The sequence below is a fragment of the Lipotes vexillifer genome, unplaced genomic scaffold (genome assembly GCF_000442215.2).
Source record: "Lipotes vexillifer unplaced genomic scaffold, Lipotes_vexillifer_v1.1 scaffold1359, whole genome shotgun sequence".
NCBI classification, from domain to species: domain Eukaryota; kingdom Metazoa; phylum Chordata; class Mammalia; order Artiodactyla; family Lipotidae; genus Lipotes; species Lipotes vexillifer.
Window position 1 is genome coordinate 987,446 of NW_006771596.1, and position 14,419 is coordinate 1,001,864.

At 40.2% G+C, this 14,419-nt stretch overlaps 1 pseudogene; it reads left to right on the plus strand.

Annotated features, from left to right (window-relative positions):
- LOC103082797 (homer protein homolog 2 pseudogene) overlaps positions 1-2,508 on the plus strand; it is a 16,619-nt pseudogene extending 14,111 nt beyond the window's left edge.
- The last annotated feature ends 11,911 nt before the right edge of the window (positions 2,509-14,419 follow it).

Below are 14,419 nucleotides of genomic sequence, written 5' to 3' on the forward strand. Positions count from 1 at the left end.
GGGGGGGGCTCTGTGGGGCCGGGGTCACAGCAGGCTGGGTAGCTGCAGGATGATCTGGACCACTTCCTCGCACCCCTCTCCCAGCTCCCCTCTGCCTGCCTTCTCTCCGCCCCTCACAATGATGGGAACCTTCCGGCAGCCTCAAGCCCCAGTGCCATTTGTGTGGGTTGCCATCTGCCAAGCTGTCATCTAGGAGCCATCATGGCTCCTTGTTTTAGAGAGAAAATATTGTGATGGTAAAACCTCCCGGAAATGGACTTCCAGTTGCAGAACAGGATGGATGGCGTGGACTCCCTTTTCCAGTTCCTCCTCCCTGGACATAATCCAGCAGATGCCCAGTAAAGGATCCTGAAAGCTGGAAAGAAGTCAGGCAGGCTGGGGCCACGGGACTTGAGAACATGGTGTATGTCCCGGCATTGCTTTTTATCTCCCACATAGCCAGGGCTGGCGCAGGGGCCTGCAATCTGAATCGCCACTAGGCATCGACAAAACAGGCAGACAACAGGAAAGGCTCCCCTCGGGCCAAAGGATGGGAGAGGGGAGGCCCAACAGAGCTGGTGCTGTGGGCTCCCCCACCAGACACCTAAGGGAGAAACTGTCATGGAGCCCTGAGTCTCTCCACCTCCAGCCAGTGCCATGCAGAGCCCCAGGCCCAGTGGAAGCACGCCGGCCTCACAGGCCGCGCTGCCATGCAAGAACTCCAAAAACTAAACCTTGGAACCCTAACCCATAAAAGTAGGCCTGAAAGTATACATTAAACCTGAAAAGGGTGACTTCCTGCAAAAATAGAGGAGTTAAATAAGATTAAGACCCATAACATAATAACCAAAATATCCAGGATACAGTTGAAAATCCTTCGTCATACCAAGAACAAGGAAAACCACAATTTGAATGAGAAAAGACAACCAACTGAGGGCAATGCGAAGCTAAACGGGCAGTTGCAAGTATGGGGCAAGAATTTTGGAGCAGCCATCATAAAAATGCTTCAATAAGCAATTACAAACTTTCTTGAAAAAAATGAAGAAAGGGAAAGTCTCAGCAAAGAAGTTTTGTTTTTTTATTAAAAAATTCTCTATAAAGAAAAATATTTTCTACAAAGCAAAAATTGTACCTACAATTGTTGAGTTTTTATCAGAAATGGATGTTGAATCTTGTTAAATGCTTTTTCTGAATCTACTGAGATGATCATATGGTTTTTATCCTTCCTTTTGTTAATGTATTACCTTGACTGATTTGCAGATGTTGAACCACCTTTGCATCCCTGGAATGAACCCCACTGGACCATGGTGTATGATCATTTTAATGGATTGTTGAATTCAGTTTGTTAATATTTTGTTAAGAATTTTTGCATCTATGTTCTTCAAGGATATTGGCCTGGAATTTTCTTTTCTTGTGGCATCCTCAGCTGGTTCTGGTATCAGGATATTGCTAGCCTCATAAGATGAGTTTGGGAGAGTTCGCTCCTCTTCTGTTTTTTGGAAGAGTTTGAAGAGGATTGGTATCAATTCTTCTTTGAATGTTTGGTAGAATTCACCAGTGAAGCCATCTGGTTCTGGACTTCTGTTTGTTAGGAGATTTTTGATTATGGATTCAATCTCCTTACTAGTAATCAGTCTGTTAAGATTTTCTATTTCATCATGATTAAGTCTTGGTAGGTTGTATGTTGCTAGGAATTTATCCATTTTTTCTAGGTTGTCCAATTTTTTGGTGTATAATTGTTCATTCCTCTTTCATTTCTGATTTTATTTATTTTATGTATTCTCTCTGTTTATCTTGGTAAGTCTAGCTAAAGGTTTGTCAATTTTATCTTTTCAAAGAACCAGATCTCAGTTTCATCGATCTTTTCTATTGTCTCTTTAGTCTCTATTTCACTTATTTCTACTCTAATCTTTGTTATTTCCTTCCTTCTACAAACTTTCATCTTTGTTCTTCTTTTTCTTGCTCCTTGAGGTATAAAGTTAGGTTGTTTGAGACTTTTTTTTTGTTTCTTGAGATAGACATCTATTGCTATAAACTTCCCTCCTAGCAACACCCAGCTGACCACGGCACTACAGGACTCAGCAGCCAGCGTGGAGCAGCGGAAGGGGCAGTTCTCCCTCTGCCACGATGAGAACGACCAGCTCCGGAACAAGATTTGATGAGCTGGAAGAGCAATGCAGTGAGATAAACAGAGAGAAGGAGAAGACTATCCAGTTGAAGAGAAGAGTTGAGGAGCTGGAATCAGAACTCTGAGAAAAGGAGACGAAGTTGAAAGACCTCCAAAAACAAAGTGAAATCATTCCACAACTCAGGTCAGAGTGTGAATACATCGCTGAGAAATTAGAGGCAGCAGACAGTCAGAACCTAGAAGACAACGTGTGTTCTCTGAAGACGGACATTGAGAAGAGTAAGTACCGACAGCGCCACTTGAAGGTAGAGCTGAAGGGCTTCTGGGAGGTGCTGGATGGGAATACTGACGACCTGCACAACTTCCGCAGGGGCCTCTCCATGCTGGGCGCCAACCACTAGGGCCAGTCCTGAGTCCCCAGTGTGTGCGTGAGACAGAGTAGCACTAGGATGTCCTCCCATTCGCGTTGCTTCTGTAAATGCAGGGGCAGGTTGGCGTGTTTCCAAACCAGGGATGCCGTCCACTCTCTCCTCTCCAGAACAGAAATCTCCTCTCGCTTCTCTGGCCTTGCAAGTTTGCAGAGAACTGGACAATTCTGACTCAGGAATCCAGAACTAGGTCTACCTTAAACGTTTATGCAGTCAGGGCAGGGATGTTTATATCTTTCTTAAGGGCTGTTGCAACCATATGAACTGAAAGAGTATTTTCTAATCCAAATATAAATACCCTTTCCACCTCCTGTTTTTGAGTAACATTCATAGTATTCGAATGTCCATCAAGCCTCAGTGTATGGGGGTGTGGCGACAGCAACTTCCCTCTCAGTATATACAGAGATGCTTTAGAACAACCACTTAGCAGAAACTTGTCCCGAGAAAGAAAACAAGTTTCTGGTGGGTGTGTTTTCTGGCACGGGAATCGCCTATATGCACTCTGCCTGCCTTCCACCCGCCCCCAGTTTGTAGGGTTGTGACAACTTTCCTTTTCTTGGTTTTAATTTCTGAGATTACCATGCTGTGTGGACAGCATGCAGTGAGGGTGCCTGACACAGTGCCTGGCACAAAGTAGGTGCTTAATAAATATTTGTTTAATTAAATGTATTTTAAAAAAAACACTTCCCTCTTAGAACTGTTTTTACGGCATCCCATCAATTTTGGTATGTTACATTTTTGTTTTAATTTGTCTCAAGGTATTTTTTGATTTCTTCTTCAACCCATTGATTGTTCAGTAGCATGTTGTTTAATCTCCACATATTTATGAATTTTCCAGTTTTCTTTGTGTAATTAATTTCTAGTTTCATATCATTGTGGTCAGAAAAGATGCTTATATGATTTCAATTCTCTTAAATTTATTAAGTCTTGCTTTGCAGTCTAACATACAAGCTATCTTGTAAAATGTTCCATGTGCACCTAAGAAGAATGTGTGTTCTGTTGCTTTTGGATGGATTGTTCTATAAATATCTGTTAAGTCCATCTGCTCTAACATGTTGTTTGAGACCAATGTTTCTTTATTGATTTTCTGTCTGGATGTAAGTGGGATATTAAAGTCCCCTACAACTATTGTGTTGCTGTCTATTCCCCCCTTTAGGCCTGTTAATATTTACTTTACATATTTAGGTGCTTCCACATTCAGTGCATACATAAATGTTATAGCCCCTTGTTGGACTGACCCCTTTATCATTATGTAACACCCTTCTTTATCTCTCATTACAGTCTTTTATTGTCTGTTTTCTCTGATATAAGTATAGCTATTCCAGCTTTCCTTTGGTTTCCATTTGCATGGGATATCTTTTTTCATCTCTTCACTTTCAGTCTGTGTGTCCTTACATTTAAAGTGAGTCTCTTGTAGGTAGCCTATAGATGGGTCTTGTTTTTTTTAATCCATTCAGCCACTCTAAACCTTTTTTTTTTTTTTTTTTTTTTTTTTTTTTTTGCGGTACGTGGGCCTCTCACTCTTGTGGCCTCCCCCCTTGCGGAGCACAGGCTCTGGACGCGCAGGCCCAGTGGCCATGGCTCACGGGCCCAGCCGCTCCGCGGCATGTGGGATCCTCCCGGACTGGGGCACGAACCCGTGTCCCCTGCGTCGGCAGGCGGACTCTCAACCACTGCGCCACCAGGGAAGCCCCACTCTAAATCTTTTGATTGAAGAATTTAGCCCACTTACATTTAGGGTAATTATTGATAGGTATATGCTTACTGCCATTTTGCTAATTGTTTTCTGGTTATTTTTATAGTTCCTCTCTCTTCCTTTCTTCTTCTCTTTCCTCTTCTTTTCCTCCTTCTTCCTCTTCCTGTGTGACTTGATTTCTTTTGTGGTATGCTTATATTCCTCTCTCTTTATCTTTTGTGCATTTACTGTAGGTTTTTGCTTTCTGGTTATATGGGGCTTACATACAACAACTCATAACTATAAGAGTCTATTTTAAGTTGATAATAACTTATGTTTGAGCCCATTCCAAAACTCAACATTTTTACTCCTCTCCACCCCCTGCTTAATGCTTTTGATGTCACATTTTACATATATTTATCTTATGTATCCCTTAGCTAATTACTATACTCATTATTACCACTTTTGTCTTTTAATCATCATACTAGCTTTATAAGTAATCAAACCACTACCTTTACTGTATATTTACCTTTACAAATGAGATTTATACTTTCATATGTGCCCTTGTTACTACTTAGCAGCCTTTCTTTCAGCTTAAAGAAGGTTCTTTAACATTTCTTGTAAGGGTGGTTTAGTGGTGATGAACTCCTTTAGCTTTGCTTGCCCATAAAACTCTTTTATCTCTCCTTCAATTCTGAATGGTAACTTTGCTGGGTACAGTATTCCTGGTTGGAAGTTTATTTTTTCTTTCTTCACTTTGAATATATCATGCCACTCCCTTCTGGCCTGCAAAGTGTATGCTAAAGAACAAAAATCTGATGACGGTTTCATGGGGGTTCCCTTGTATGCAACAAGTTGTTTTTCTCTTGCTGCTTTTAAAATTCTCTCGTCTTTAACTTTTGACACTTTAATTATAGTGTGCTTGGTGTGGGTCTCTTTGGACTCCTCTCTTTTGGTAGTCTTTGGCTTCCTGGCTCCAGATGTTTGTTTCCTTACCCAAGTTAGGGAAGTTTTCATCATTATTTCTTCCAATAAGATTTCTGCCCCTTTCTCTCTCTCTTCACCTTCTGGGCCTCCTATAATGCAAATGTTAGTCCATTTGGTGTTGTCCCACAATTCCCTCAAGGTACCTTCACTCTTTTCATTCTTTTTCCTTTTTCCTGCTGTAATTGGGTGAGTTCCACTGCCCTGTCCTCAAGTTGATGGATTGTTTTTTCTGCTTCATCTAGTCTGCTGTTGAACCCTCTGGTGTATTTTTCAGTTTAGTTACTGTATTCTTCAGCTCTGTTACTCCTATCTGGTACTTCCTTATATTTTCCATCTCTTTGTTGAAGTTCTCACTGTGTCTACCCATTCTTCTCCCTAGTTCAGTGAGCATCTTTATGACAATTACTTTGGACCCTTTACCAGGAAAATTATCAGGTAAATAATTAAATATCATTTAATTATTTCACTAAAGTTTTTTTCTGGGGTTTTTATTTTGTTCTTTCATTTGGAAACTATTCCTCTGTTTCTTCATTTTGCTTGACTCTTTGTGTAGGTTTCTATCCAGTAGATGAAACCACCACCTCTCCCAGTCTTGAAGGAGTAACCTTGTCTAGAAGATAAAACATGTTCAACCCTGCCCCAACTCTTGATTCTCCCTCAAATTTTGTACTTGTCCCAAAAGCCTATTCTATTTTTAATAGCTCCCAGTAGTTAAGAATGTGCCAAGACCTGTCAATGTCCCAAAGAAGAGGATCTCAGTACCTAGATTCATGCTCATGCTGACTGGAAGTCCGACCTTCAGGCAGCAGCTTTTAAAGTATGCAAATACACACAGTTCTGTGGAACTGTAAGCGTAAGCCCTGCTAGCCACCAGAGCCAGGTGATCTGGAGTTATCCCCTGGGCCACAGTTACAAAAATCAGGGCTCCTGATGAGCAAAGCTCTTTTCTTGGTGATACCAGTGAGCTGGAGCAAGGCAGGTGGAGAGTGCCAAGATGGTGTCAACAGCCTACACGCCTCGAGAGTGGCTCTATAAGCCACTAACTGTGGGCCAAACCTGAAGTCTGCCCCTCAAGCTGATGCTCTAAGATAAGCAAAGAAGGCTTCTTCACAGAAAGACTGGAGGGTATGCCTCAGTCCACTGTGCCCCGGGGGGTGGCAGCCTGCCAAGAACCATCTCTCCAATTGCCACAGTCCTGTGGGACTCAGGAATGCAAGCCCTCCTGGTCCTCAGAACCAGGTGATCAAGGGGTGTTTCCTGGGTGGCCGCCACCGAAAAATGGGCACCACACAAAAATAACAGAGCACCAATGCAGGTAAAGATACCCTCCAGAAGACACGGCACTCTGTAGCATGGCAGAGGATAAGCAGAAAGATAACATCCATCCTCCGAGGTCTCTAGAAAAGATTATAATTAGCCCCTAAATGCATACCTAATTAGAAGCCTGCCCCTCAGGCCTCAGTCATGATGATTAGCCAACAGGCCTTCTTCATAGAAAGACAAAGCTCCTGGGTCTGTTACTTCTTGCTGTGCCTGAGGATGGCTGTTTAAGAACTCTTTCTCCATTGCTTACAGTCCTGTGAGACCCACGAGTGTATGCCCCACTGGCCACCAAGGCCAGGCAACGTATCAATAGATGTGTCCCCTGGAAGCAGTCACAAAAATCAGGGCACCAGACAAGGGTATGAGCTAGCTCCTTTCTGGGTGACGCCAGTTATTACAGTCCTATGGGATGAGGAATGCAAGCTCTTCTGACCTCCAGAGCCAGGTGATCAAGAGGCATCCCCTCGGCAGCAGCCACAAAAATCAGATGTGTGTAGAAGTTCCCTTCCAGGAGATACTGGTGCTCTGGAGCATGGCAAAGGGAAAGCACAAAGCGCCACCAGTCTCCATCCCCAGAAAGTGTTCTAGCAGGCTCTTAGATGTGTGTGTTAAGTTAGATGCCTGCCTCTCAGGCCAATGCTTTAATATAAGCAGATGCGCCTTCTTCACTCTAAGTCTGGGTGTGATTGGCTGCCTGTGAGCTGGGCCCTAGAGTGTGTGGGTCCAAGTGCACCAGCCCTTTATAAGAGTCTCCACTCATATCATTACAGTCTTGTGGGTCTAGGGGTGTTAGTCCCATTGGTCTTCAAAGTTAAATGTTTTAGGGGCTCGTCTTTCAAGTGCATGTCTTAAAAGTTGGGGTGCCTGATGTGGGCACCTCTCATCAGAGAGAAGTTCCAGGTTTTGAGTTCCTTCCCAGCTGCTCCTACCCACTTCAATGTGGTTTTCTTCTCATTTGCTGAGTACAGTTATCACTCAGCCAGCCCTTAGGTTTCTCTAAGGGGAAATTGTTCCATATATAGTTGTAGAGTCAGAGTTTCTGTGGGAGGAGGGGAGTTTAGGATCTTCCTAAGTCACAGTCTTGAACTGGAACCAGGACTACATCAAACTAAAAAGCTTCTGCAAAGCAAAGGAAGCCATCAACAAAATGAAAAGGCAACCTACTGAATGGCAGAAAATATCTGCAAGTCAAATGTCTGATAAGGGGTTAATATCCAAAATACATATAGAACTCACAACTCAACAGCAATAAAAAATAAATAAACAATAAAAATTTAAAACTTCAATTTAAAAATGGGCAGATCTGAATAGACATTTTTCAAAGAATACATACAGATGGCCAATAGGTACATGAAAAGGTGCTCAACATCACTAATCAGCAGGGAAATGTATATCAAAACCACAATGAGCTATCACCTCACACCCGTTAGAAAGGCTACTATCAAAAAGAGGAGAAACACAAGTGTTGGCAAGAATGTGGAGAAAGGGGAACTCCTGTGCACTGTTGGTAGGAATGTAAGTTGGTACAGCTACTATTGAAAACAGTATGAAAACTTCTCAAAAAATTAAAAATAGAAGTACCATACAATCCAGCAATTCCACTTCTAGGTATTTATCCAAAGAAAATGAAAACATTAACTCAAAAAGATATATGTTCCCTCATATTCATTGCAGCATTATTTACAGTAGCCAAGACATGGAAACAACCTAAATACCCATTGCTGGATGAATGGATAAAGAAATTGTGGTATACACATACAATGGAATATTAGTCAGCCATAAAAAAGAATGACATCTTGCCATTTGTGACAACATGGATGGACCGCAAAGGCATTATGCTAAGTGAAATAAGTCAGACAGAGGAAGACAAATACCATATACTGTCTCTTATAAGTGGAACCTTTTAAACAAAAAAAAGCTCATAGATACAGAGAACAGATTGTTGGTTGCCAGAGGTGGGGTTAGGGGTTGGAGAAATTTTTTTTTAATTTAAATAAAATAAATTTTTAAAAAATAAATATTTTCTATAAAGTAAAAAGTATAGGGGACTTCCCTGGTGGTGGAGTGGTTAAGAATCCGCCTGGTAATGCAGGGGACACAGGTTCGAGCCCTGGCCCAGGAAGATCCCACATGTCGCGAAGCAACTAAGCCCATGCACCACAACTACTGAGGCTGCGCTCTAGAGCCCACGTGCTACAACTACTGAGCCCAGGCGCCACAACTACTGAAGGCCGTGCACCTAGAGCCCATGCTCTGCAGCAAGAGAAGCCACCACAATGAGAAGCCCATGCACTGCAACGAAGAGTAGCTCCCATTCACCGCAACTAGAGAAAGCCCACACGTGGAAACGAAGCAAAAATAAACAAATAAAATAAATAAACTTATTAAAAAACAAAAAAATGATAGAACTGAAAAATATACTAACCAAATTAAAAACTTTGCTGGATGAACTCTCTAGTAGACTGGAGATGACAGAGGATATAGAATCAGTAAACTTGAAGAAAGATCAATAGAATTTACTCGTTCTGAACAACAGGAGGAAAACAGACTGAAAAATAAAATGAACAGAGCCTCACAGATCTATGGGACAATGACACAAGATCCAACATTCATATCATATCATTCATATCATCTCAGAAGGCAGGGAGAAAGAATGAGGGGGTGAAAAAGTAATTAAATAAGGTCTTTTAAAAAATCCCAATTCTTACAAAAGACATAAATGTACAGATTCAAGAAGCTGAGAAAACCCTAAATAGGAAAAACCTAAAGAGACCCACACCAAGACACATCATGATTAAACTTCTGAAAGCTAAAAGCAAAGAAGAAAATCTTAATAATAGCCAGACAGAAACGATATATTTATAACAGAGGAATACCATTCAAATGACAGCAGATTTCTCACCTGAAACCCTGGTGGTCAGAGGTGAGTGGCACAATATTTTTCAAGTGCAGAAAGAAAAGAATAGTCAATTGCAAAATCCAGCGAAATTATCCTTCAGGAATGCAGGGGAAATAAAGATATTCCTAGATGAAGAAAAACTAAGAGAATTTGTTGCTATCAGACTTATCTTTAAAGAATCGCTAAAGGAAGCTCTCCAAATAGAAAATAATAACAAAAGAAGGCTGGAAACTTCTTCAAGAAAAGAACAATGGAAGGACAAATATAAAGATAAACAGGGAATTCCCTGGTGGTCCAGTGGTTAGGACTCTGTGCTTCCACTGCCAGGGGCCAGGTTAGATCCCTGGTCAGGGAACTAAGATCCTATAAGCCACGTGGTGTGGCCAAAAAGTAAATAAAGATGAACACAATAGACTACTTCACTTCATGAATTTCTTTAATCATATTTTATGGCTAAAGCAAAAATCCTAATACCATCTAATGTGGCTCCTCAACATAAAGGAAATACTGAAGACAGTTGTATTTTAAAATTTGGAAGGATAAAGAGACATTAACAAAAATGTCTACACTCACTCAAAGTGATAAAATGTCAACACCAATGGACTGTGACCAGTTATATATGTATATGGAAATACCTAGTGCAATCACTAAATAAAAGTATGCAAGGCAATATACTAAAAAATGTTACAAATAAATCAGAGTGGAATTATTAAAAAAGGTTCAAGAAATCCAAAGAAAGCCAAGGAAAAAGAAACAGAGGAATGAGAAACAAAGGGAAAAAACAGAAAATTTAAATAACAAATAAAAGCCTAACATACCAATAATTATATATGGTCTAAATACACCAATTAAGAGACAGAGATTGGTAGAATGGATAAAAAAAACATGCCCCAACTACATTCTGTCTATAAGGAACTCAGTTCAAAATAGAATGAAAATAAATGGATGGGAAAAGTATACCATGTAAACATTAATCAAAACATATGCTTTTTATTATTTTTATGATTTATATTAATATAGCAGGAGTGGCTATATTGAGATAAAGCAGTATTCACAGCATAGAAAATTACTAGGGACAGAGATGGACTTTACCTAATGATAAAAATATCTACCAAATAGGTATAGCAATCTTAAGTGTGTACGTATCAAACAACAGAGCTTCAAAATGCATGAAGCAAAACTGGTAGAGCTGAAAGGAGAAATTGAAAAATCCAGAATTAAAGTTGGGGACTCTCAGGGAATTCCCTGGCAGTCCAGTGGTTAGGGCTCTACACTTTCACTGCCAAGGACACACATTCAATCCCTGGTCGGGGAACTAGGATCCCACAAGCCACATGGCACAGCTGAAAAAAAAAAAAAAAAAAAAAGTTGAGGACTCTCAGCAATTGATAAAACTACCAAATGGACAAGGATATAAGAAGTGAACAACACCATCAACCAACAGGAATTAATACTTATAGAACGCACTCTACACCCAACAACAGCAGAATACACATTCTTTTCAAGTGCCCACTGACACCCACCAAGATAGACCATATCCTGGGTCATAAAACAAACTTTAACAAGCTTAAAGGAATTGAATCACACAGAGTATACCCTCTGACAATAATGGATTTAAAGCAGAAATCAGTAGAAAGACAAGAGTTTGTAGGAAACTCTACAAACACTTGCTTGGAAATTTAATAACATATCTGAAAGAGGAAGTCTCAAAGAAAAGTAAGACATAGAAAACTGAATTTTAAAAAAAGTTGTTGGATGCAGCTAAAGCAGCACTGAGAGGGAAATTTATAGCATTATGTGTACATTAGGAAAGAGGAAAAACTGCAAATTAATTACCTAAGCTCCTACCTCAAGAAACCAGTAAAAAGAAGAGAAAAATAAACCCAAAGGAAGGGGAAGAAAATACAAAGAGTAAGAGCAGAAATAAACAAAATAAAAAACACAAAGACTACAGAGAAAATAAATGAAGTAAAAAACTGATTCTTAAAAAAAAATCAATAAAATTAATAAAACTCTACTAAGATTGACAAGATAAAAAGAGAAAAGACACACATTACCAATATCGAAAATGAAACAGAGGATATCACAACAGATCCTACAAGCATTAAAAGGATCATGAGAGGATGCTATGAATACTTTTATACACATAAATTTGACAACTCAGAAGACATGGACCAATTTCTCAAAAATTACAAACTACCAAAACTCAGACAAGATGAAATAATAACCTGAATAGTCCCCTAACCATTAAAGAAACAGAGTTGTAGAGAAAAACAAATACCGTATGCTAACACATATCTATGGAATCTAAAAAAAAAAAAAAAAAAAAAAAGGTTTTAAAAAAAACAATAAATGCTGGAGAGGAATAAACACGCAGACATAGAGAATGGACCTGAGGACACGGGGAGGGGGAAGAGTAAGCTGGGATGAAGTGAGAGAGTGGCATGGAATGTATACACTACCGAATGTAAAATAGATAGCTAGTGGGAAGCAGCCGCATAGCACGGGAGGTCAGCTCAGTGCTTTGTGACCACCTAGAGGGGGTGGGATAGGGAGGGTGGGAGGGAGACACAAGAGGGAGGGAATATGGGGATATATGTATATGTATAGCTGATTCACTTTGCTATACAGCAGGAACTAACACAACATTGTAAAGCAATTATACTCCAGTAAAGATGTTAAAAAAAAAGCCAATTTCATTTCTATATACTGAAAATGAATGAGGAAAGGAAAATAAAAGATGCAATACCATTTACAATTGACCCAAAGAATACAAAGTGTTTAAGTACATATGTCATTGACATATATACACTACCAAACGTAAAATAGCTAGTGGGAAGCAGCTGCATAGCACAGGGAGATCAGCTCGGTGCTTTGTGACCACCTAGAGAGGTGGGGTAGGGAGGGTGGGAGGAAGACACAAGAGGGAGGGGATATGGGGATATATGTATACATATAGCTGATTCACTTTGTTATACAGCAAAAACTAACATACCATTGTAAAGCAATTATACTCTACAATAAAGATGTTAAAAAAATACTTAGGTACAAATCTAATAAACCACATGCAGAATCTATATGAAGAAAATTACAAAATGCTGATGGAGAGATCAACGATGTAAATACTTGGAGAGACATACCACATTCATGGATTGGAAGATTTAACATAGTAAAGATGTCAGTTCTTCTTAAATTGATTTAAAGGTTTAGTGCAATTCTTACCAAAATCCGAATGAGACTTTTTGTAGTCTAGACAGGCTTATTCTAAAATTTGTATGAAAAGGGAAAGATCCTAGAATAACCAAAACAAGTATAAAAGAGAAAAAGCTTCACGATGTCAAAGCTGACCATATAGCTACAGCACTCAAGATAGTGTGGTATTGATGGAGGGGTAGACACATAACTCAATGGAATAGAACTGAGAACCCAGAATAGATCCACTGAAATTATGTCCAATTAATTTTTGATGAAGGAGCAAAAGCAATTCAGTGGAGGAATGATAGCCCTTTCAATAAATGGTGCTGGAGCCACCAGGGGGTAAAAATAAGAACCTCAGCCTACACCTCACACTGCATACAAAAACTAACCCAAAATGGATCATGGACTTAAATGTAAAACATAAACTATAAAACTTCTAGAAAAAAAACAGAAAATCCTTGAGATTTAGGACTACATTAAGATTTTTTTAGACTTGATACCAAAAGCATGATTCATAAAAAAAATTTTTAATAAATTGAACCTCATCAACATTAAAAACTTTTGCTCTGAGGAAGACTATGCTAAAAGGATAAAAAGATTAATCACAGACTGGGAGAAAATATTTGCAAATCATATATCCAACAAAGGACTTTTACCTAGAATATATTTTAAAAATTTAAACCTTAACATTAAAACAATCAATCCAATTAGGAAATGAGCAACACACTTGACAGACATTTCACCAAAGATATATAGATGGCAAAAGGCACACGAAAAGATGTCTACCACAGTTAGCCAGTGGAAAAATGCGAATTAAATCACGATAAGATAACAGTACCCACCTATTAAACTGGTTAAAGTACAAAATATGACAGTGCCTGTATTAATTTCCTACTGCTGCTTTAACAAATTACCACAAATTCAGTAGCTTAAAAAAACAGTTACTTTCTCACGGTCCTGGGAGTCAGAAGCCCCAGATGGGTCTAGTGGGGCAAGCATCAATGTTGGCAGGGCTGTGTCCTTGTGGAGGCTCTGGGAGAGAATCCTCTTCCTTAACTTTTCCAGCTTGCAGACCCCACCTGCATTCCTTGGCCCACGGTCCCCTAGACCTGCAATTGCTGGTCAAGTCCTTCCATCATTACAGCACTCCGACACAAACTCTTCTGCCCCCCACTTCCAATGCCTGGATGCAGAGGGAGCCCATGGTGGGCAGTGCAGAGTGCTGGGGTTGCAGTATCTGACTGCCCACTTGCTACAGCCATCGCCCGGATCCCATCTGCCTGGGCTCCCAAGCTTTCAGGAGAGCCCGGAAACAGACTTCTGTAAAATCTCATTTCCAATACCAGCAATGAGTTAACAAAAAAAAATTTTTTTTTTTTTTGGCCACGCCATGCAGCATTGGGGATCTTAGCATCCAGGATCTTAGTTCCCGGACCAGGGATTGAACCCGCGCCCCCTGCAGTGGAAGCACAGAGTCTTAACCACTAGAACACCAGGGAAGTCCTTTAAAAATATTTTAACGGGTATGAAGTTTCACTTTGGGAAGATGAAAAAGTTCTGGACACGGACGGTGGTGATGATTGCACACCAAGGTGAATGCACTTAATGCCACTTCAAAATCGTTAAGATGGTAAATTTTGTGTTATGCATATTTTACCACAATAAACATGTTAAAGGATGTGGACCTCCTGACTGCCCTGGCTACCAGGTCACCTTCCCACCTTGAGGTCAGGAGAGGAAGGGAGACCTGAGGAAGTGGGGAGAACAGAGGGAGGAGGGAAAGAGGGATGGGAACAGGGGGG